A 23,657-nucleotide genomic window follows, 5' to 3' on the forward strand; every position below is an offset into this window, starting at 1 on the left:
CTATGATAAAGGATTGCTTAAATCTGGATAATTTTACATGGTCAGATAACAAGCCATTATGTTCCAAAGTCAAGATCATGGGTAAGCAAACTAAGGGCAGGGGGTGGATCTGGCCCAATCGCCTTCTAAATCCGGCCTGCAGACGGTCCGGGAATCAGCGTGTTTTTACATGAGTAGAATGTGTCCTTTTATTTAAAATGCATCTCTGGGTTATTTGTGGGGCATAGGAATTCATTATTATTATTTTTTTTCAAAATATAGTCTGCCCCCCCCAAGGTCTGAGGGACAGTGGACCGGCCCCCTGCTGAAAAAGTTTGCTGACCTCTGGTCAAGACTGAAGCCCATAGGAGACCATCTATGGAATGTCAGGGGTGACTGTGCAGAAACCTGTCAAGAAAACTATTAGGTCACAGAAAGTCAATTGATACTTTCTTACTCTCTAAAAGGCAATCTCCTGCGTTTGACTTCCTACCTGGTCTGTGTAGTGGGGAGACCTGATATTGCACATTTTTTGTTCTTCTTGTATACATTTGACCCTCAGTTGCCCAATAGGCAGATATGATGTTTATGCAGAACTGCCTACTCAAGACTGATAGCAGTTCTCCAAGCTGGCAATTTCCCCTCGACTTGCTCCTATTAAACTTCTGTTTATTCTCATCCATCCCAGAACTGCCTTTGGGCATTGATTCAGATCTTCAGCAGCCTTCTTGGAATCTGCAGATGAAAATTAAAGGTAGAACTGAGTGTCATCCATCCACCCATTGGCAACGCCACTGACCAGACTCTTAAATTACTTCTCCTAGTGGTCTAATGTAGATATTGAGTAGCATCTGGGACAACACAAAGCCCTGTGGAACCCCAACAACATGAACACCTCAACAGATCCTGCTTCTCCATTAGGTTTTCAGAGAAGCCCCAAAGTCCATCTTGGGTTCAGCACAGAACAAGACATGTCTCTCTAGCTTTCGTCTCCCTCACACAACAGCTCTGGCTATTGTTCTTCTACCTACCAGTCAGATGAGATGGTGATGGAAAGACTCACCCATTTGCTCTTTTGAGATGCAGATATGGGGTACTTGAGCTGCATGTTTTTGTTTTCTTAACGTTTGGGGAAATGTAATTAAAATATGCATTTGAAAAATATCAAAAGGAGATAAATTCCAGTTACACTAAGCCAACCAGCCCTCCTCCCTGATAACCTAATCTCACAATCTGATTGGGAGGTAAACTGCTTTACCAGAGGGATTTTCTATCTCCAATATTTGTGTTAAGCACCAGAGTGCTAAGTTTGGAGATAAAGCCTACTTGCTCTTTAAGAGTAAAATGTAGCCTTTCTTCCCACCTCAGTACTTATGTGGTAGAAATGACAAATAGCTCCTGATCCTTTGCGCAGAATAATTTACAAAGTTAATTCAGCATTTCCAGTCACCCCTAGCCTGCTGCTAGAGTAGGACTGCGAGGAGAAATGCTGACTTTTACTTTTCCCAGAATAATCTGTACAAAGTAAAGGCAACCTACACCAGCAGTGGGGTGAGGAAGGCCAGAAATGCTAATTGCGACTGTTTCCATTTGTGTTTGTGTGTGTGTGCACTCTGGCCCAAAATTCAAAATTGTGTGGGGACCTCTTCAAAGTGTTTACATTACAGTGGTACCTCGGGTTAAGTACTTAATTCGTTCTGGGGGTCCATTCTTAACCTGAAACTGTTCTTAACCTGAAGCACCACTTTAGCTAATGGGGCCTCCTGCTGCTGCCGTGCCACCAGAACACAATTTCTGTTCTCATCCTGAAGCAAAGTTCTTAACCCGAGGTAGTATTTCTGGGTTAGCAGAGTCTGTAACCTGAAGCGTCTGTAACCCAAGGTACCACTGTAGGTCCTCCTGGGCCCAGAAGGAACAGAGTTGGGGAAAGCTAAACATTTTAAGATTTAATAAATAAATATATAATTTTTTGAAAGTATTGCTCATGGGTTTGCAAATCCCATTAAAGCTAACCCAAGCTTGGAATTTTTTCCTGTACCTTGCATCCTAAGGAGAAAGAATCTGGATGAAGGAGAAAGACTCTGGATGTGTTTTAATCGCCAGACAAATGTTATTACATTAAAGTTTGATTGCAGAGCCCTTACAAGAAGATGTGCAACTTGGAAGGCTGCCCACGATGCCTGCCCTTCATAGCAGCAAACAGAGAATTCAGGTGTTCATGATGGCCCCCAAACTGAGTCAAACGAGGCCTCCATGGGTGCAAAATTGTTTTCATTTCTGTGACGGTAGTAGTGCTTTGAGAACCAGGTTTATTATTAAAAGGAAGAGAAATAACTTTTCCTTGTATAAAGTCTTTTTGTCAGTATTTTTTTAAAATCCAGCATTAAATATGCTTTTGCCAGCAATTTCTTTGACACATGCAATTATTTCAGCATGGAAAACTATCTCAGCTTTCATATTTCCTATGATGTTAGGCAACAAGGAACTGTCTGAAAGTGCCCATTTCCTCTCTCTCTCTTTTTTTAACATCAAGTAATTAATTATATTTTAGATTCAGATAACAGTATCAGTGAAGAATTGCCCAGCTAGTGCTGTGTATTGGAATAACCAGAATGCAAAATGAAAATGACACGGACACGGGAAAAACCACAAACAATCAATTTTTTCTAAAAGAGCAAATGATTGTTTTGCAGAAACACTGATCTGGAATTTAAATTATATTTCAGATGAGATATCCAAATCATCACATTACAAATATATATATAAAGACTAGACTTGGAAGAGCACCCAGGGAAACACGAGCCCTCTTTTCAGTGGGTGATGGATTTATTTTTAATTCTTTGTAATTAACACAAGATTATGATTTGATATGAATCTGATTATTGCTTCCCTCTGTTTTAGAAGTTTGAATAAGTCATGGCTGGGGAACCTTTGGTTTTCCAGATATTGCTGGAATGCTACTCTCATCATCCCTTGGCCATTGGCCAAGCTGCCTAGGGCTGATGGGACCACAGTTTCCCCTTCCTTGGTATAAGTCCTCCAATGGGCTTGTCGTGTACATTGACGTACGTTTCCCAGTACATTTTCAAGCACAAGTGTTGGTGCTCGCCTAAATGGTCTCGGCCTGGTATCCCTGAAGGAGCGTCTCCACCCCCATCATTCAGCCTAGACACTGAGATCCAGCTCCGAGGACCTTTTGGTGGTTCCCTGTTTGTGAGAAGTGAGGGTACAGGGAATCAGGCACAGGGCTTTTGTAGTAGTGGGGCCTGAGGGATGCCCTCCTGTCAGATGTCAAGGAGATAGGCAGTCCTATGTAGGGAAGTTTTTAATGTTTGGTGCTTTGTTATGCTTTTATATTTGTTGGAAGCTGCTGGGGCAACCCAGACAGATGGGCAGGATACAAATAATAAAATTGTTGTTGTGGCTTCCTTCAGTTTTGGTCTAAATACAGGGGCAATATGTAGGTTGAAATGTGCCATTTAAACAGTCATCACAGCAGATCCATCATCCATGGTATGAGTCCAGCTCACACTCTGCATTGTGGTCATGGGGCTGATGAAGTGTTCCCCATGAGACAGACACCAGCTTCTTGAAATGAAATAAATCTTCATTCCTGGGGTACATTAATACATCTCAAGAAACACTAAGAGCCATCTTAAGGGCTGTAGCAGATTTAGGAAGGAACACTAAAACACAAGAAGCTGTCTTATGACAAGTCAGGTCATTGGTCCATTTAGTTACTGCCTACGCAGACTGGTGGCAGCTCTCCAATGGGAGACATGCCCAACCCTACCTTGAGATGCTAAGAAGAGAACCTGGGACCTTCTGTATGCAAATCAAATTACCTACTATGGCCCCTCCTCCAAATACTATCTTCCAATTCCCAGTAGGCTTGGCTGTACAGTACGATTGCTTATTATTGGAGGCTGGGAGGCTTGTTAGTTCCATGGCTTCTTGCTAATACCCAGTCCCTTGGACAGTGGCAGATCTACATTTTTGAGGCCCTGAAGCTTGAACTGTCATGGGGGCCCCTTGTCAACCAGCAACAAGGCCTGAGTAACCACTGTTCTCTTCTTCAGTGGTGTTGTTTACAACAACCTTTACAACACCTGTGCTACCAACTCTCAAACTTTGGGATTGTGGAAATATGTTGTTGTTGTTGTTTAGTCGTTTAGTCGTGTCCAACTCTTCCTGACCCCATGGACCAGAGCACGCCAGGCACTCCTGTCTTCCACTGCTTCCCGCAGTTTGGTCAAACTTATGCTGGTAGCTTCGAGAACACTGTCCAACCATCTCATCGTCTGTCATCCCCTTCTCCTTGTGCCCTCCATCCTTCCCAACATCAGGGTCTTTTCCAGGGAGTCTTCTCTTCTCATGAGGTGGCCAAAGTATTGGAGCCTCAGCTTCACGATCTGACCTTCCAGTGAGCACTCAGGGCTGATTTCCTCCAGAATGGAGAGGTTTGATCTTCTTGAAGTCCATGGGACTCTCAAGAGGCTCCTCCAGCACCATAATTCAAAAGCATCAATTCTTCGGCGATCAGCCTTCTTTATGGTCCAGCTCTCACTTCCATACAACACTACTGGGAAAACCATGGCTTTAACTATAAGGACCTTTGGTGGCAAGGTGATGTCTCTGCTTTTTAAGATGTTGTGTTGAAATATATACAACAAAAAATTGATCAATTTGAATCATGCCACTCAAATTGGGTCTGCTAAAGTCACTTCTGGGGCCCCTCTGGAGTTAGGGGCCCTTATACTTAAGCTTCATTGGTTTCTTTTCTTTTTTTATAAGATATTTATTAAAAATTTTAGAGGTACAAAAAGAAAAAAAGAAAAAACATCATTTTAAACAAAAAAGATACAAAACAAAAAAGAAAAAAGAAAGAAAAAAGAAAGAGCAGAGGATTAAAATCCATTAAGCAAAAAGAAAAAAACAAGGAAAAATACAACAAATCTTCCCATTACTTATCTTTCATTAGCTTATTTCCCTGACCTCCTCACACCTCCCTTTTTTGTATTCTAGGTCAATTATCCATTTCAGCAAATCCTTTCCCTCTAAGCTTCATTGGTTTCATAGTAGATGCCCTTGTAGCTGCCCTGTGGCTTGTTGGTGAGGGGGAGGAGAGAATCCCCAGTACCACCAGAGCTGGCATGTTAAGCAGGTCTTGCCCAGAATCTCTGACCCTTTCTCTCACAAGCCTGCCTTCAACCACATATGGTTGAAATGTTGGGTGATAACACCGAGGCTGGTGCCTCCCCCCCCCCCCATGCAGAGTTGCCCGATGTCCCATCACACTGATGTGACCCATATCCAAGGACATGAGCACACGACTAGCAGAGTCCAAACAGAAGCTGAGCCTTGAGGTGTAACATCTAAGCCTAATTTATTGCGCACAACGTAAAAGAACAAAGAAAACATGGCTTCTCCCTCTGTCTTTCGTCCTCGGAGAGAGAACTGCAAAAACAATAGCTATACAGAGCAGAAACAGCATATCTCCCTTTCCACTCACATGACTCCAATAATCAGTGCTGGAATGTAAACAGACATGTGACATGTAACAATCCCACACATCTGCAGCACGGGAGGAATGGAATTCTCAACATGAAATTGCGCAAGCCAAATGCGCATAACATGCATTGGGAGGGTGGCTGAAATAATGTTTACGATGTTCCCTGAACACTCAAAAAAAGACCCTAGAAGGGCTAAGCGCCGTTGTTTTCCTGGTATCCATGGGCAATGCTTTTGCCTCTAATAAGAAAATTTGCCATCTGGGATTCAGCACAGCTAGAAAAGGGCTGGAAGACACCAATTAAACCTGAACTAATCTCCTAAGACCAGCGGGCTTCAAATTAACCCTTTGCCTCCATGCTTGCCCTGATGTGGCACTGCGCTCCCCCCCACCTCCATCCAAACAAACCCAACTATTTCATGCCAAAGCAAACAAACACAGAGCAAAAGGAACCCACATAGCTGTATTATGAGTCCACTAAATCCTTCCCTGCAGAAGGAAGATAAATAAGAGAGCTGGAGAAAACAAAAAGTAATTCAGGCAGAGGGCTCAGGAAGCTTAAATACTATCTTGGCTGCGCTCAGCAGTCCTTGTTGGAATCAATTCACATAACACCTCAGGCCGTAACCTCTGGTGAACCAAACATGCTCCAAAGAAGCAATAGCTAACAGTTTTAATTTCTCTCCCAAGCAAGGCAAACAATGGCTAGATCGTGCACATCATATATTTAAAATACATTCCCCACCACCGGCAAAGAATCCTGGGAAGTGTAGTTTCACACCACAGAGCTACAATTTCCAGCACCATTCAACTACAGCTCCCATGATTCTTTTTTGGTGGGGAGGGGGAGAATGTGCTTTAGATGCAGGAGGTGTGCCCAGAGGTCACAAAAAAGCATGGCCTCCAAGTGTCCCGATTTTCCAGGGACAGTCCCTGAATTACCAAAGCCTTCCTGGTAACGTCCCTATGATTGGATCATGGAATGTCTTTCTGAGAAGCACATTACCACTCCTTCCTTGGAGGTTTCTAAGCAGAAGTTGGATGGGCATCTGTCATGGATGCTTTAGTTGAGATTCTTGCGTTGCAGGAGGTTGGACAAGATGACCCTTGGGGTCCCTTCCAACTCTACAATTCCATGAATCTATGGTATAGAATAATTCAATAAAACAAACTATTGTATATTTGGTGACACAAGTAGTGGCACCAACAGCTTGACCATCAGAGGTAGAGGGAAGATCTGAGATGAGAGTCACCATTGGCACTGAGTGTCTCAATGACTTGGGCCATTTCTGGCTAACCATTTGCAAATCGACAGCTCTGCCATATCAATAAAGTAGAAGGACCAGTGAAAAACGATGGCAGTGGATTTTATGTTCTTACCTTGATGGACAGTTTATCAAGAATGACTGCCAAGATTCCATCAGCATTTTAAGGAATAATGCATAGATGTGCATCTAATAAATTTCCAAAAATTCTTAATATTGCTGACACATTTATTAAAATACTGTCTTATTTTTCATTTACTGCTAATGACTGTTTCATCTATGGTTAAATGACCATCTGATTATAGTTAGCTCATGCATGTGCATCGGTGTTTTTTTTTTACAACAACAACAATTTATAATTTATATCCCGCCCATCTGGCTGAATTTCTCTAGCCACTCTGGGTGCCTTCCAACAAAATATTAAAAATACATTAAAACATCAGTCATTAAAAACTTCCCTTAACAGGGCTGCCTTCAGATGTCTTCTAAACATCTTATAGTTGTTTATTTCTTTGACATCTGATGGGAGGGCGTTCCACAGGGCGAGCACCACTACCGAGAAGGCCCTCTGCCTGGTTCCCTGTAGCTTCACTTCTCGCAGTGAGGGAACCGCCAGAAGACCCTCAGAGGAGGACCTCAATGTCTGGACAGAACGATGGGGGTGGAGACACTCCTTCACTTAATTCTGAACCTTTTATTCCTGGAAGCTGTGGGTTGTATTCATCTAAACCAAATACCCAGAGTAGAATAAACAAAATCAGTGCAACTTATTGAGGTCCATTGATTTCAATCAATGTGAAGTGAGAGCTGGACCATAAAGATGGCTGATCGCCGAAGAATTCATGCTTTTGATTTCTGGTGCTGGAGGAGACTCTTGAGAGTCCCATGGACTGCAAGAAGATCAAACCTCTCCATTCTGAAGGAAATCAGCCCTGAGTGCTCACTGGAAGGACAGATCCTGAAGCTGAGGCTCCAATACTTTGGCCACCTCATGAGAAGAGAAGACTCCCTGGAAAAGACCCTGATGTTGGGAAAGATGGAGGGCACAAGGAGAAGGGGACGACAGAGGACAAGATGGTTGGATAGTGTTCTCGAAGCTAACAGCATGAGTTTGACCAAACTGCGGGAGGCAATGGAAGACAGAAGTGCCTGGCGTGCTCTGGTCCATGGGGTCACAAAGAGTCGGACATGACTAAACGACTAAGCAACAACTCTATGACTTCGTTGGATACCACCCAGCATGTTTGAAGCAACTCATAAGTAAAGCACTGTGTGTGAGGTGACAGAACATTTCAGCTTGCATCCATTCATCAGTATGATGAACATGAATGTATGACACAGATATCGCTAATGCAGATTAGGGAGATAGATCATTGAAATAGATGAGTTCCTGCCATGGAATTCTTAAACTGACACAATCCCTATTCCCCCCCCCCCCCATCACTTTTGAAGCCATAATCCTTTAGAGACTTTAGGACAATCCAGTACAGTTTTCAGTACAGGTTGAGACATTTTTAGAATGCCTAAATGTCAGTCTAGTAATTATTCCATGTTCCTTGACTTTTTGATTCTTCCAGTGTACCTGTTTTATTTCCCCGCTGCCCTGAATAAATTATTGAACTGCACTTTTACTGTGTAATTGAAGGTTTTCCATTGCCTTGTGCTATTACTGCTTTTACTGTACATTTAGAGAAGTTCAATTTTCAATTTCATATTGGACAGTGATTGTTCCCTGGGATGTATTTGGGGGTTTTTCTTCCTACTTTCTGACTTTTCAAAAATAGAGGTCGTCGCTGACAAGAAAACTCTTCTCTTGAAAGTTGATGCAAAGTCTGCTTTGTACTATCAGGACCATAAGCAACTAGTTTAATGGGGGCATGCCAAAAGTTGTTTTCTAGATCCTGACCAACATTTCATGGTATGTAAGGTTTATCAGTCTAAAACACTTGCAAGACCCCTAAACCCCCATTTATTTCAAACAGCTGTTGAAGCTAAAACTATGCATCATTATTTGAAAGTATACCCCACTGAGTTCAACAGCTTTTGAGTTTTTGTTTTACTTCCAAATAGGTATGGAAAGATCTGTACATTTCTGTTTTTTCAGTTTCTCATTTTTCCATTCAATTCTCCACATTTTTCAGCAATTTGTGATTTATTTTTTAAAAACCATTATGAAAATCCACCAGCATTTTGGTACAAATTTCTCCTAATAAACCCTTTTTTTTTTTGCATTTTTGACTGATGTATGCATAAAATTGTATTTTGTTTTCACTAATATCTTCATTTTCACGCACACTTTCTCCAGTATATGCATTCTTGTAAGCACTGGTTGTTTGAAACTCTGCATCATAAAATTTGGATATTTGCAAATTTTGAAGGATGGCTGTCTTTCAGTTCACATATTGTTTCGGAAACTGAAGTTGATAGACTGAGCTTTAAATGCACATGCACGAGGAACCATTAAAATAAGCCAGACCTGTAAAAAATTCTCTCCGTGAAAAAATAATATACAGTGTATATGTATGTATGTATGTATGTGTGTGTGTGTGTGTATAAATAATATAAATATAAATATAATTTTACTACATTTATCTCCCACCTTTCCTCCAAGGCACAGATGCAGTTTGTCTAAGCTTCTTGGGATACATATCTATCCTATTTATTTATTTAGATTTACCATATAAAGTGTTCTGTTAATTGGCAATGGTGTATAAGTAAACAAAGATTCAATTCACTTTCTAAAATGCTTTTATTTCTTTAAAAAACAAAAGGACTGGGTTCTTTACGTCTTTTCAATAGAAACAGAGATGTCATTTTTATTTTTAAAAAGTCACATAACCTACAATATCACTTCTGTTTCCAAGACAATGATTTGGTTCGTCAGTGCTCTAGATAGCAAGCACAAAGGTAAGCACATTCAGTTCCATTGATTTCAGGCTAAAAGTGAAGTCTATGCTCAACCATTGAAATCTATTAAATTTTAAAGTGCTTAACTGTTGCTGGATCTATGTATAGTGAGTGCAAATTGCCAAAAGATGGCATTTGCCAACAAAGCATTTTAGCTAGCTCTTAATTTTAGGCCTTCTAAATGCTAGTCCAAATTTCATAATATGAAATTTTATCCTAAACATTTATAAACAAAAGTTTTATCCACGTAACTGGGATGCTAGAAATTTTCTAGTTTTTTATTTAAAAAAGGTAATTATCTACTTTTGGGTCTATCTTTGCATATATCAGAATATAGGGATCATTACTTTGCCTGTGGCTCATTTACTATATAATCTCATTTCAGTCCCAACCTTCAGTGAATGGTAATAGATATTGATCACTTGTTTTAACAGTGGAATAAGAGATTCAATTTAACAATGGTGTAATATCTTTATAGTGGCTGGACTGTGAACAGAAGGTGTTCATTATTTCGCAGGCAGCATAGAGCAATTTGGAGGCTACCTGTATTTCTATATTTGCGATAACTGATTTAGAAACAAGAAATGCATGCATGCGATACATACATATATACATACAGGACCCAGTCTATACGTCTATACATTTGATTGTAAAATGTTTTCACTGTTTTCATATTCTTCTATATTGTATTTTTACACTGCTGTAACCCACCCGGGACCTTATGGTGAAGGGCAGATAATAAATATAATTTAATAATTAATAAAAAAATTAATAAGTATAAATGTACTGTTAACAGCAACATTTTACTTAAAAAGATCTGAATGTAGAGATGTCTAACCAATGTCTATTAAGCAAATGACAGCTAAATGGAAGCTCCAGACTCCACATGCCTCTGAATGCCCCTTGCTGGGGAACAAACAGTGGGAAGAGGCAAACTAAGGCCCGTGTGCTGGTCCCGGGGGTAAGGTACCGTGGGCGTAAGCAGAGTCCACACGAAGAGGGGCGAGGTCCGAGGCGGAGAGCCGGGCGGGGAACAGGAACGCTGGAACAGGAGACCGAGCAGGGAACAGGAACACCGGAAGATCAGGAACAGGAGGCTGAGCAGGGAACAGGAGCACCGGATGGTCAGGAACAGGAGGCCGGGCAGGGAGCAGGAGTACCGGATGGTCAGGAACAGGAGGCCGAGCAGGGATCAGGAACACAGGAAGGTCCGAAGCCAACAACGACGTTGCTCCCGCAACCTGGGACTGGGCTGACTAGGCTTTTATCCTCTTCTAAGGCCGGGGGCGGTCCCGGCCCCCAGGAGCCCCGCCTCCTCTGGCCTTAAGGCGAGCACTCCTCCTGGGAGCAACCAGTTCCCTTCGCCTCTCTGCCCTAAGCCTCTGCAGATCAGGAGAGGCCGAAGGGTTACTGGGCCCTGGAGGAGGCTCACCTGATGCCACTGAGTCCTCAAGCACCTCTGGGGCCAGAAGGGTTTCACCTGGGGCCAGCTCCTGGTGCTCTGCCACAGGTGCAGGCTCTTCAGCATCTAGGCCTTGCCCCAGTTCAGCCGGCCCTGGAGGCAGGGACTCCTGTGCAGGCTGGGATTCCTCTGGTTCATCCTCTGAATCGGAACCCCAGGCCATCACACCATCCCCCCTCCCAGGCCCCCCCCTCAACCGAGGGTCCAGACCCGGCTTGCCGGGGTACGTCGCATGGAACTCTCGGAGGCAGGCAGGTGCGTGGACATTGGCCACTGGTTCCCAGGAACGGTCCTCCGGTCCGTACCCCTTCCAGTCAATGAGATACTGCAGCTTTCCCCTGCGGTATCGGGAGTCCAGGATGCGTTCCACCTCGTACTCAGGCTCTCCCTGAACCAACACTGGCTGCGGTCGGGGACGGTTCGGGTGGAACTCGTCGGGTGGGGCCACCGGACTCAGAAGGGACCTGTGGAAGACCGGGTGAACCTTCAGGGTTGCGGGTAACCGGAGACGGAATGCCACAGGAGAGACTTGGTCCACGATAGGGAACGGGCCGGTGAAGCGGGCGTCCAACTTCCGCGAAGGTCGAGAGGGGTGGAGGTGGCGAGTGGAGAGCCAAACCAGGTCACCGACGCGAAGTTCCGGCCCCACCTGGCGGTGGCGGTCGGCCTGGGCTTTGTACGCTTCCTTGGCCTGGTGCAGTTGCTCCACCAAAAGCTGTTGCTGGGACTGGAGCTCTTGTAGCCACTCCGTCACTGCCGGGACCGCGGAAGCCGGCAGCACATCTGGAAACAGCCGTGGATGATAACCGTAACTGGCCTGGAACGGGGTCTGCTGGGTGGACGCATTCACCGCGTTGTTGTAGGCGAACTCCGCCAATGCCAGGTGGTCGACCCAGTCATCCTGCTGGTAGCTGCAGTAACACCGGAGGTACTGCTCCAGCATCCCGTTCGCCCGTTCCGTCTGGCCATCGGTCTGTGGGTGGTAGGCTGACGAGAGGCAGACCTCTGTCCCGAGAGTCTGGTGTAATGCTCGCCAGAACCGGGACGTGAACTGAACGCCTCGGTCGGACACCACGCGCTCAGGTAGGCCATGCAGGCGGAAGACATGCTGAAGTTACAGCTGAGCGGTTTCCTTGGCTGTGGGTACAGATGGGCAGGGGGCGCAGTGCACCATCTTGGTGAAATGGTCGGAGAAAACTAGAAGGCAGGTACAGCCACGAGACGGGGGTAAGTCCACTACAAAGTCCAACGAAACCGTGTGCCAAGGGCGTGGTGGAACTGGCAATGGCTGAAGTAGGCCGGGGGGGTCGCCCAGTAGGGCCCTTGGCGCGCCGGCAGACATCACAATCAGCAACGTAGCGAGCCACGTCAGCCTTCAGGTGGGTCCACCAAAACTCACGACTTACCAGATGGGTGGTCCGATACCGTCCAAAATGCCCCGCTGCTGGGGCATCATGAGCCATCCAGAGAACCTCCAGCTGCAGTGGCCCTGGCGGGATATACAGACGACCGTGGTGCAGCAGAAGGCCCTGATGCAGGACCAGCCCCGGATACTGAGGGCTGGACCCTTCAGCCAGCTCCCGGAGTCGTTCCTGGGCCCAAGCGTCGACCCGCTGCTGTTCCCGCACCCGAGCCTGCAGTGGCTCCGCCTCCTGGGTGGCCAGGAATGCAGCTGGAGGTAGGATCATGGTGGGTACTGCTTGCTGTACCGTGTCTGCGTTGTCTTCAGGTTTCCGGGACAGGGCATCCGCTTTCTGGTTCTGAGAGCTAGGGATATAGCGGATCCGGAACTGGAACCGGGAAAAGAACAACGCCCACCGGATCTGTCTTTGGTTCAGCTTGCGGGTGGTCTGGAGGTACTCCAGGTTCCGGTGGTCGGTTCTCACCTCTACCGGATGTCGTGCCCCCTCAAGATGGTGGCGCCAGACCTCAAAGGCCACCTTGATGGCCAGTAGTTCCCGCTCCCACACAGTATAGTTACGCTCCGCTGGTAGGAGCTGGCGGGAATAGAAGGCACAGGGTAAGAGTGGCGCTTCAGGTCCATTCTGTTGAGACAGGACGGCACCGAGAGCCGTATTGGAGGCGTCGGTCTCCACCACAAAGGGTCGAGAGGGGTCAGGGTGTTGTAAGATTGGCGCCCTCTGGAAACAGGCCTTCAACCCCTGAAACGCCTCCTCTGCCTCCTTGTCCCAGGAAAACGGCGTCTTTGGGCGCAGTAGCCGGGTCAACGGGGTGGTGCGATGAGCATAATCTGCAATGAAGGTCCGGTAGTAGTTGGCAAACCCCAGGAAACGCTGTAGGTCCTTGCGGTTCCGGGGTGCCGCCCATTCTCGAACCGCTGCCACCTTCCCAGGGTCCATCCGCACCCCATCTGGAGAGAGCCGGTGACCAAGGAAGTCCACAGTCCGCTGATGGAACTCGCACTTGCTGAGCTTTGCGTACAAACGGTGCTCACACAAGCGCTGCAGCACGGTCCGGACATGTCCCTCATGGCGAGCCGGGTCACGGGAGTAAACCAGTATGTCATCCAAGTACACCACCACGTACTTGTCTAACAAGTCCTGGAACACGTGGTTGATGTAGCGTTGGAACACAGCAGGTGCGTTGCACAAACCGAAAGGCATAACCAAGTATTCGAACTGCCCGTACTGGGTCCCAAACGCTGTCTTCCACTCATCCCCGGCTCGGATCCGAATCAAGTTGTAGGCCCCCCGGAGGTCCAGCTTGGTGAACACCTGTGCCCCTTGCACCCGCTCCAGCAACTCCGAGATAAGGGGCAAGGGGTACCGGTCTGGGATGGTAATTTTGTTCAGGGCTCGGTAATCATGGCAAGGGCGGAGTTCCCCACATTTCTTCTTAACAAAGAGCACTGGTGCCGCGGTAGGCGAGGTGGAAGGCCTAATGAACCCACGCTCCAGGTTCTTGCGCAAGAAGTTCTGCAAAGCCTCGCGCTCTGGCTCTGTTAGAGAATATAAGCGACTCACTGGTAAAGGCGCTCCGGGTTGGAGGTCTATGCCGCAGTCAAAAGGCCGATGCGGCGGCAGCTGGTCTGCCCCCCGTTCCTCGAACACGTGCTGGTAGTCCTGGTACATGGCTGGGAGCGTGGGTGCTGCCTCCTCCGTGGGCGCGGCCGCCAGCGTCTCGGATTGAGCATGGGAACATGGGTCTGGGAAGTGCACAGTCCGTTTGACCCAGTCAATCTGAACGTTGTGAGCTTCCAGCCAGTCCATCCCGAGCACTAGGGGGAACCGGGGCATAGAGGCAATGTCCAAAGTTCACAACTCCCGGTGCTGCTGGAGACACAGGACCAGGGGCTGGGTCTCCTGAGTAACGGCACCTGAACGCAGAAGCCGTCCGTCAATTGCTTCCACCTGGACCGGTTCTGGCTTGTTCCGAAGTGGCACCTGATGATGGGCAGCAAAAGCAGCGTCCATATAGGAGCGGGTTGCTCCTGAATCTACCAAAGCATGGGTGAGGATCCAGGGCCCACCTGGAGGGTATAAACGTACCGAAACAATAAGATGTTGCAAGTCCATTGGTGCGGGCCCATTCTGCGCTGTTTGGGACCCCCAGTAGCTAGGGCCATCAGCTACTGGGGTTGGCGGTTTCCCTGTGGCTGGCGTTTCTCAGGGCAGGACCGAGCGTAGTGTCCACTTCCGCCACAGTAGAGACATAGATTTCCCTCCCGACGCCGCGCCTTCTCTGCGGGGGAAAGGCGTGGCCGCACTGCCCCGAGCTGCATAGGCTCCTCCGTTAAATCAGTTGTGACCGTGGGGCTGCCGGAAGGAACTGGTGCCGAGAACTGGAAGTGTCGGCGACCCCGGGCCTGACGACGATCCTCCAGCCGGTCGTCTATTTGTAGACTCCATTGAATGAGAGTGTCTAGCGTGGTGGGGCATTCCATTGTGGCCAGCTGGTCCAGTATCTCGTCCGAAAGCCCTTCGAGATACTGGTCCCGCAGTGCCGAGTCATTCCAGGTCAAGTCCTGTGCCAACAGCCGAAACTCCGTGGTATATGCGGCCACCGTGGACTTGCCCTGTTTCAACCGCCGAATCGCCCGGTTGGCTTGACTCCCTTTCTGGGGGTTGCCGAACGCGGCCTCCAAAAGATTGCAAAACCCTGTATAGTCTGCCAGCAAGGGGGAGTCTTGCCTGAGTAGCGGCAACGCCCACTTGGCCGCCTTGTCCTTTAACAAACTAATCAAAAAGTGCACCTTGGTGCGGTCGTCAGGAAAGTTCCGGGCTCGCCCCTGAATATACAGCTTGGCCTGGGCAAGGAACATGGGAAAGCTGGCCGGGGCCCCATCAAATTTCTCAGGCAAAGCCACTGGGTACTTGCCAGGAGCCGGGGCGTCGGCCCCAGGAGCCGGTAGGGCTTCCAAGCGCTGCTGAAGTGCCGTAACCGCGTCGCTGAGCTGCTGCACGGTGTGAGTCAAGGCCTGGTTCTCCTGGGCCAAAGCCACCAGCGCAGCAGCCTGGTCAGCCATGGCCTCTGGCTCTTCCCGAACGGACCCCAACGAAGGGGGAGTGCGGGTGTGGCAGGAGCAAACTGTGCTGGTCCCGGGCGTAAGGTACCGTGGGCGTAAGCAGAGTCCACACGAAGAGGGGCGAGGTCCGAGGCGGAGAGCCGGGCGGGGAACAGGAACGCTGGAACAGGAGACCGAGCAGGGAACAGGAACACCGGAAGATCAGGAACAGGAGGCTGAGCAGGGAACAGGAGCACCGGATGGTCAGGAACAGGAGGCCGGGCAGGGAACAGGAGTACCGGATGGTCAGGAACAGGAGGCCGAGCAAGGATCAGGAACACAGGAAGGTCCGAAGCCAACAACGACGTTGCTCCCGCAACCTGGGACCGGGCTGACTAGCCCCACCTCCTCTGGCCTTAAGGCGAGCACTCCTCCTGGGAGCAACCAGTTCCCTTCGCCTCTCTTCAGTCTATAACACCTGGCCTGCGGACGGTCCAGGAATCAGCGTAGTTTTTACATGAGTAGAATGTGTCCTTTTATTTAAACTGCGTCTCTGGGTTATTTGCGGGGCCTGCCTGGTGTTTTTACACGAGTAGAGTGTGTGCTTTTATTGAAAATGCATCTCTGGGTTATTTGTGGGGCATAGGAATTCGTTCATTCCCCCCCCCCCCACCAAAAAAATATAGTCTGGCCTCCCACAAGGTCTGAAGAACAGTGCACAGGTATGAAATTTACGGCATGTAATGCCTTAAGAGAGAATATTATGAAAATGATATACAGGTGGTACATGACACCAGTCAAGCTTGCAAAAATCTATCATTTGCCCGATAATAAATGTTGGAAATGTAAAGAAAATGAAGGTGCATTCTTTCACCTTTGGTGGACGTGCCCAAGGTTTAAGGCTTTCTGGGAGATGATCTATAATGAAATGAAAAAGGTATTTAAATATACCTTCCTGAAGAAACCAGAGGCCTTTCTCCTGGGCATGGTCGGCCAATTGGTGTTAAAGAAGGATAGAACTTTTTTTATGTATGCTACAACAGCAGCAAGAATACTCATTGCAAAGTACTGGAAGACACAAGATCTACCCACCCTGGAAGAATGGCAGGTGAAGGTTATGGACTATATGGAACTGGCAGAAATGATTGGCAGAATCTGAGACCAGGGAGAAGAGTCGGTGGAAGAAGATTGGAAGAAATTTAAAGACTATTTACATAAATACTGTAAAATTAATGAATGTTAGAATGATGTCGGAATGAAGTTAAGTGGTTTTAGCAGCAATGTTATAAAGGAGCATGTAAAAATGGATTACTATTAGGTGAGAATGCAAAGTTACAATACATTAAAGTAAAGGATTAAGATAAAAGCAAGGAGGGAAAGGATTTGCTGAATTAACTAACTGAACTGGAATACAAAAAAAGGGAGGTGTGAGGAGGTCAGGGAAACAAGCAAATGAAAGACAAGACATGAAAAGATTGATATGTTTTTAACTGTTCTTTTATTTTTCTGTACTTTGTATTTTTTCTTTTCTTTTTCTTTTTTCCTTCTTTTTCTTATTTTGTAAACCTTTTTGAAACTTTAATAAATATCTTTAAAAAAAAAAAAAGAACAGTGGACCGGCCCCTGCTGAAAAAGTTTGCTGACTCCTGAGGTAATACTTCCCTCCTCTGCTTCCAGGCTTCCCAGAAGCATCATTTGGCTACTCCTGGGAAGAGGATGTTGAAGCAGATGGGCCTCTGGCCTGATGCAGCAGGGCCCTTTTTAATGTCCTTAATGTGTAAGGGTTGTAGAATGAATTGAACCGACGCTAACACGGAAAAAATTAAATCCACCCATTTCCTATGCTAGAAAAACCCACCAATTTTCTAGGTCAACTCGCATGATGCAGTCATGCAGTCTTCCCCTCTCCCTTGCCCGTCGAATTAATCTTCTTTTCTCGCAGAAACTAGGAACCACGTTCTTTCAATGGCATTTCTCCTCTACATCACAGACAAGCTTGGAACCGAAAATGCTAACATCTGCTGGGGAGAGGAGGGAAGCCTCCCTCCCACTACTAGAAAGAAAGGAAATGAAACAGGAAGTATTTTTGATACTCTTAGTTGTGATGCAAGAAGGCGAATTCCATTGCAAATTTTGTAACACCCTCTCCCACCAATGTAGTTGTATGCCAGGGACCAGTGCCAGATTTACGTATAAGCTAAACAAGCTATAGCTTAGGGCCCCACTCTCTTGGGGGCCCCCCAAAAAATTAAAGGAAAAAAACTGGATGTATATTTCCAAAATATAAGATAAAAAACTAATAAAATAAAACCTACATACAGCAACAGTGTTTTGTGTTGTGTAGGCTCCCATGATGTAAGTACAGTGGTACCTTGGGTTACATATGCTTCAGGTTACATACGCTTCAGGTTACACAATCCACTAACCCAGAAATAGTGCTTCAGGTTGAGATGTTTGTTTCAGGATTAGAACAGAAATCTGGCTCTGGCGGCGCGGCGGCAGCAGGAGGCCCCATTAGCTAAAGTGGTGCTTCAGGTTAAGAACAGTTTCAGGTTAAGAACGGACCTCTGGAATGAATTAAGTACTTAACCTGAGGTACCACTGTAATGGGCACCAAATCATTTTAAGTTACAGCTTAATAATTATTTCACTATTAATATAAAGGTAAAGGTAAAGGTACCCCTGCCCGTACGGGCCAGTCTTGACAGACTCTGGGGTTGTGCGCCCATCTCACTCAAGAGGCAGGGGCCAGCGCTGTCCAGAGACACTTCCGGGTCACGTGGCCAGCATGACATCGCTGCTCTGGCGAGCCAGAGCTGCACACGGAAACGCCGTTTACCTTCCCGCTGGAGAGCGGTCCCTATTTATCTACTTGCACCCGGAGGTGCTTTCGAACTGCTAGGTTGGCAGGCGCTGGGACCGAGCAGCGGGAGCGCACCCCGCCGCAGGGATTCGAACCGCCGACCTTTCGATCGGCAAGTCCTAGGCGCTGAGGCTTTAACCCACAGCGCCACCTGCGTCTATTAATATACTTCTTCTTAGTTGTATTTCAGTTCAACAATTACTTTGATAAAATACATACTTTGTTATGTGCAAACGGCTTTAGATACCTATTAGGTCCATAAATGACCATGTAGCATATATTCAACACAAAAAACAGCAACAATGTGTTGTTGACAAAGGACAGCTGGACATATAAAGGGCCCCATCACCTTCAGTAGCTTAGGGCCTCATCAAACCTATATCTGGCCCTGCCTGGGGCTACCAAAAATCAAACAAAAGGGGAAGGATCAAGTGCTTAGGAAGCCATAATGCATGGCCAGTGAGAGCTGTTTGGATTGTGAGATCCCAAGTTGTCATAGTGACACAAAGAGGGATTTGTGCCATGACTGATGATGTGTAACCTCATGCTTTGAGAAAGAGGGAGGGATCTAGCTTGCAACACTTTATTTCCCTTTATTTGTGCCATCAAATCTTTTCTTGTTGTTGTTTGGTCGTCTAGTCGTTTCCAACTCTTCGCGACCCCCTGGACCAGAGCACGCCAGGCACTCCTGTCTTCCACTGCCTCCCGCAGTTTGGTCAAACTCATGCTAGTAGCTTCGAGAACACTGTCCAACCATCTTGTCCTCTGTTGCCCCCTTCTCCTTGTGCCCTCCATCTTTCCCAGCATCAGGGTCTTTTCCAGGGAGTCTTCTCTTCTCATGAGGTGGCCAAAGTATTGGAGCCTCAGCTTCAGGATCTGTCCTTCCAGTGAGCACTCAGGGCTGATTTCCTTCAGAATGGATCGGTTTGATCTTCTTGCAGTCCACGGGACTCTCAAGAGTCTCCTCCAGCACCATAATTCAAAAGCAGCATCAAATCTTGCTGGACTACAACTCCCATAATCCCTGACCCTTGGCCATGGAACCATTGCCTTATCGAAGTTGTCCTCTAAAACATATTGAGGGTTGGAGTAGTAGGCTGCCTAATTCCTCCCCTTCCTACAGCAAATGGATAATAGACCTATTCAATTCTTATGTGCTTCCTGTGGGTTGCCATGCAAAGCAGTGGGAGGGAAACTGTGCTGCAAGGACTGTGATCGGATAACTTATTTCCTTTCTGGATCCTTTGAGGTGGCTCCCTCGACCGAGTCACTGGAGAGGCCTATGTTTTTCCAACTGAAAGACTAGTGCAGTGATTTCTTTTTAATTATCTTTTTTTTCCAAAGTAAAAGCCGAGGAGACAGTGACTCCCTTTTGTCACAGCAGAAGACACGGAATATCAGAGTCATGTGTCAAATCCTCCAGTAATTCTAAGAGTGAAAACATAGTGTTGATAAGGCAAGCAGAGAGAGAATGAGGAGCAAACTGCAAAAGGCATAAAAGACAGCCAATCAACTTGTCTTTAAATACACCAGGAGCAGGGAACTGGCCAGAAAGTGTTGGGAGATGACAAAGGTGTGAAAGGGCTGGAGGAGGACAGGGAGGATGCAGAGAAACTAAATGAATTATTTGCCTTGACTATCACCATGGAAGATGGTGGAAAGATGCCCACTTCTAAACCATTAGAGAGATAGAGCACACAGAAACCATTACTGCTTCTCAGTACAGTGGTATCTTGGGTTACAGACGCTTCAGGTTACAGATGCTTCAGGTTACAGACTCCGCTAACCCAGAAATATTACCTCGGGTTAAGAACTTTGCTTCAGGATGAGAACAAAAATTGTGCTCCGGCAGCGTGGCAGCAGCAGGAGGCCCCATCAGCTAAAGTGGTGCTTCAGGTTAAGAACAGTTTTAGGTAAGAATGGACCTCCAGAACGAATTAAGTTCTTAACCCGAGGTACAGTACCACTGTAGTTTTAATGGGGACCAAAAGTTATTTTTCAGTCAGTAAATATGCCTTGCTCCCACCCACCCACTCTTCTCTCTTTGTGGGGCGGGGGGAAACAGAGGTGCAATACAGGAAATTCCAGCAATTCTTAGAGCAACTCTGCATCCCCAAATGGAAACCAGAGTCGGAGGTCATACAATTTCTACTATTGGGGAATGACCAGGAGCTCACCATGTTAGTGGCCAAATATCTTTATCTGGTATTCTGTCATCAAAACACATTGCAGATGACTGATCTCCCTAGAGACCTAGAGATGTGACCATTGTGTGCTCTGCCTCTCCTTTTTTTGGGTAAATGTTTTGTGCCACGGGGGAAGCAGTAACTCTTTACTGTTTTGTTATGGATGTTTGTATGTGGTGCCAATAAAAGGTTTGATGATGATGATGATGATGTGAGGAGACCATGGTTGTCTTTTCTTTCTTTACTCTGCAGAGAAACCTGTGTAGTTCACCGTAACAAGAAGCACCAGCGCACAAATGCAGAGACTTTGTTTTTTTTAATAAGATATTTATTAATATTTTATAGACAGAAAAGGTTACAGAATAAAAAAAGAAAAAAAGAAAAAAAGAAAAAGAAAAAATACAAAAATTAACAAATACAAAATACATAGAAAAAAATATAGATGAAAAATAAAAAAAATAAAAACAAATCAATCTTTTCATATCTTATATATCATTTACTTATTTTCCTGACCTCCTCGCGCCTCCCTTTTTTGTATTCCAATTCACATGGTTAATTCAGCAAATCCTTACCCTCTTTGTTTTTATCTTAATTTTGTATCTTAACATATTAAGCTTCATATTGTCATCTAATTATCAATCCATTTTTACATATTCTTTTAACTTTGTTGCTAAAGCCGTCTCATTTCAATCCTACATCATTTTAACATTCATTAATTTTACAATGTTTCTGCAAATAGTCTTTGAATTTCTTCCAATCTTCTTCCACCAACTCTTCTCCCTGGTCTCGGATTCTGCCGGTCATTTCCGCCAGTTCCATATAGTCTATCACTTTCATCTGCCATTCTTCCCTGGTGGGTAGATCTTGTGTCTTCCAATACTTTGCGATGAGTATTCTTGCTGCTGTTGTTGCATATATAAAAAAAGTTCTATCCTTCTTTGGCACCAATTGGCCGACAATACCCAAGAGAAAGGCCTCTGGTTTCTTCAGAAAGGTATATTTAAATACCCTTTTCATTTCATTATAGATCATCTCCCAGAAAGCCTTAATCCTTGGGCACGTCAACCAAAGGTGAAAGAATGTACCTTCATTTTCTACAAATGCAGAGACTTTGGATTTGTGAGGTCTCGGATCAATACAGCCTCACCCTGACTACTTGTTTGCTAGAAATACAAATGCAAAAACTGAACTATTTATGACTTTCACTTATCTTACAAATGCCGTGTCTAACATGTGCAAGCCACCAGTGAGCTGGAAAAAAATGAGACTCATTGGGTCTAAGATTAGCTCAGTTGGTTAGAGCATGGTGCTGATAACACCAAGGTTGCAGGTTTGATCCCCATATGGGACAGCTGTATATTCCTGCATTGCAGGGGGTTGGGCTAGATGATCCTCAGGGTCCCTTCCAACTCTATGTTCCTATGATCTAATGAGATGAATTCAGTCGTCCCTGTTACTTGTGACTTCTTTATTTTTAGCGGTGAGGGGAAGGATTCAAACATAATTTTCATGACAACTATTCATTTTTTTATTTCATTTATAGCCAACTTTCCTTCAAGGAACCCAAGGTGGTATACACATTAGTCATCCTCTCCATTTTTCTTTGCAACAATCCTGTGAGGTAGGTTAGTCTAAGAGACAGTGGTCCCTGGTCCTGAATGGGGTCACTGTGCCCCTGAAGGACCAGGTGCGCAGCCTGGGAGTCATTTTGGACTCACAGCTGTCCATGGAGGCACAGGTCAATTCTGTATCCAGGGCAGCTGTCTACCAGCTCCATCTGGTACGCAGGCTGAGACCCTACCTGCCCCCAGACTGTCTCGCCAGAGTGGTGCATGCTTTAGTTAACTCCCCCTTAGACTACTGCAATGCACTCTACGTGGGGCTACCTTTGAAGGTAACCCAGAAACTACAACTAATTCAGAATGCGGCAGCTAAACTGGTGACTGGGAGTGACCGCCAAGACCATATAACACCGGTCCTGAAAGACCTACATTCGCGCCCAGTACATATCTGAGCACAATTCAAAATGTTGGTGCTGACCTTTAAAGCCCTAAACAGCCTCGGCCCAGTATACCTGAAGGAGCATCTCTACCCCCATCATTCAGCCCAGACACTGAGGTCCAGCACCGAGGGCCTTCTGGCAGTTCCCTCATTGTGAGATGTGAGGTTACAGGGAACCAGGCAGAGGGCCTTCTCGGTGGTAGCGCCCACCCTGTGGAATGCCCTCCCATCAGATGTCAAGGAAATAAACAACTATCTGACTTTTAGAAGACACCTGAAGGCAGCCCTGTTTAGGGAAGTTTTTAATATTTGATGTTTTATTCTGTTGGGAGCCGCCCAGAGTGGCTGGGGAAACCCAGCCGCATGGGCAGGGTATAAATAATAAATTAAGTTGTTGTTGTTGTTGTTGTTGTTGTTGTTGTTGTTGTTGTTGTTGTTATACTTTATTGTCACTTGTACAACTTGTATACAGTGAGATTACACGAGCACCCCCCACTAAGCTCTAAGCTCTCTTAGTCTTAATTCCCCTCATTTACTGACGCACACCCACCAAGCCCAAAAGTCAGTTGCCCTGTTATCTTTTCATTCAGCAGCCTAACAGCCCACGGACAGAAGCTGTTCTTTACCCTGTTGGTGCGACTAATTATGCTTCTATATCTTCTGCCTGAGGGCAGATCAAGAAAGTGCCGGCCAGGGTGTGAATCATCCCTGAGAATTTTCCTTACTCTCCTGATGCAATGTTCTTCTGTGATGTCATCCAGCGGATTCACGGGACAGCCCATAATATCTTGTGCTGTATTCACCACCCTCTGTAGGCACTTCCTATCAGATGATGTCAAACCAGCGTACCACACCGTGATGGAGTATAGTGGCTGGCTCAAGATCACCCAATGAGCTTCATGACTTAGGAGGGATTTGAATCCTGATCTCCCAGGACAAGTTCAGCACACTACACCAGTGTTTCCCAAAGTGGGTAATCCCACCCCCTGGGAAGTGGATCACAACTTGCCTGCCTGA

The sequence above is a fragment of the Podarcis gaigeae genome, assembly GCF_964106915.1.
Source record: "Podarcis gaigeae genome assembly, chromosome: 9".
NCBI lineage: Eukaryota > Metazoa > Chordata > Lepidosauria > Squamata > Lacertidae > Podarcis > Podarcis gaigeae.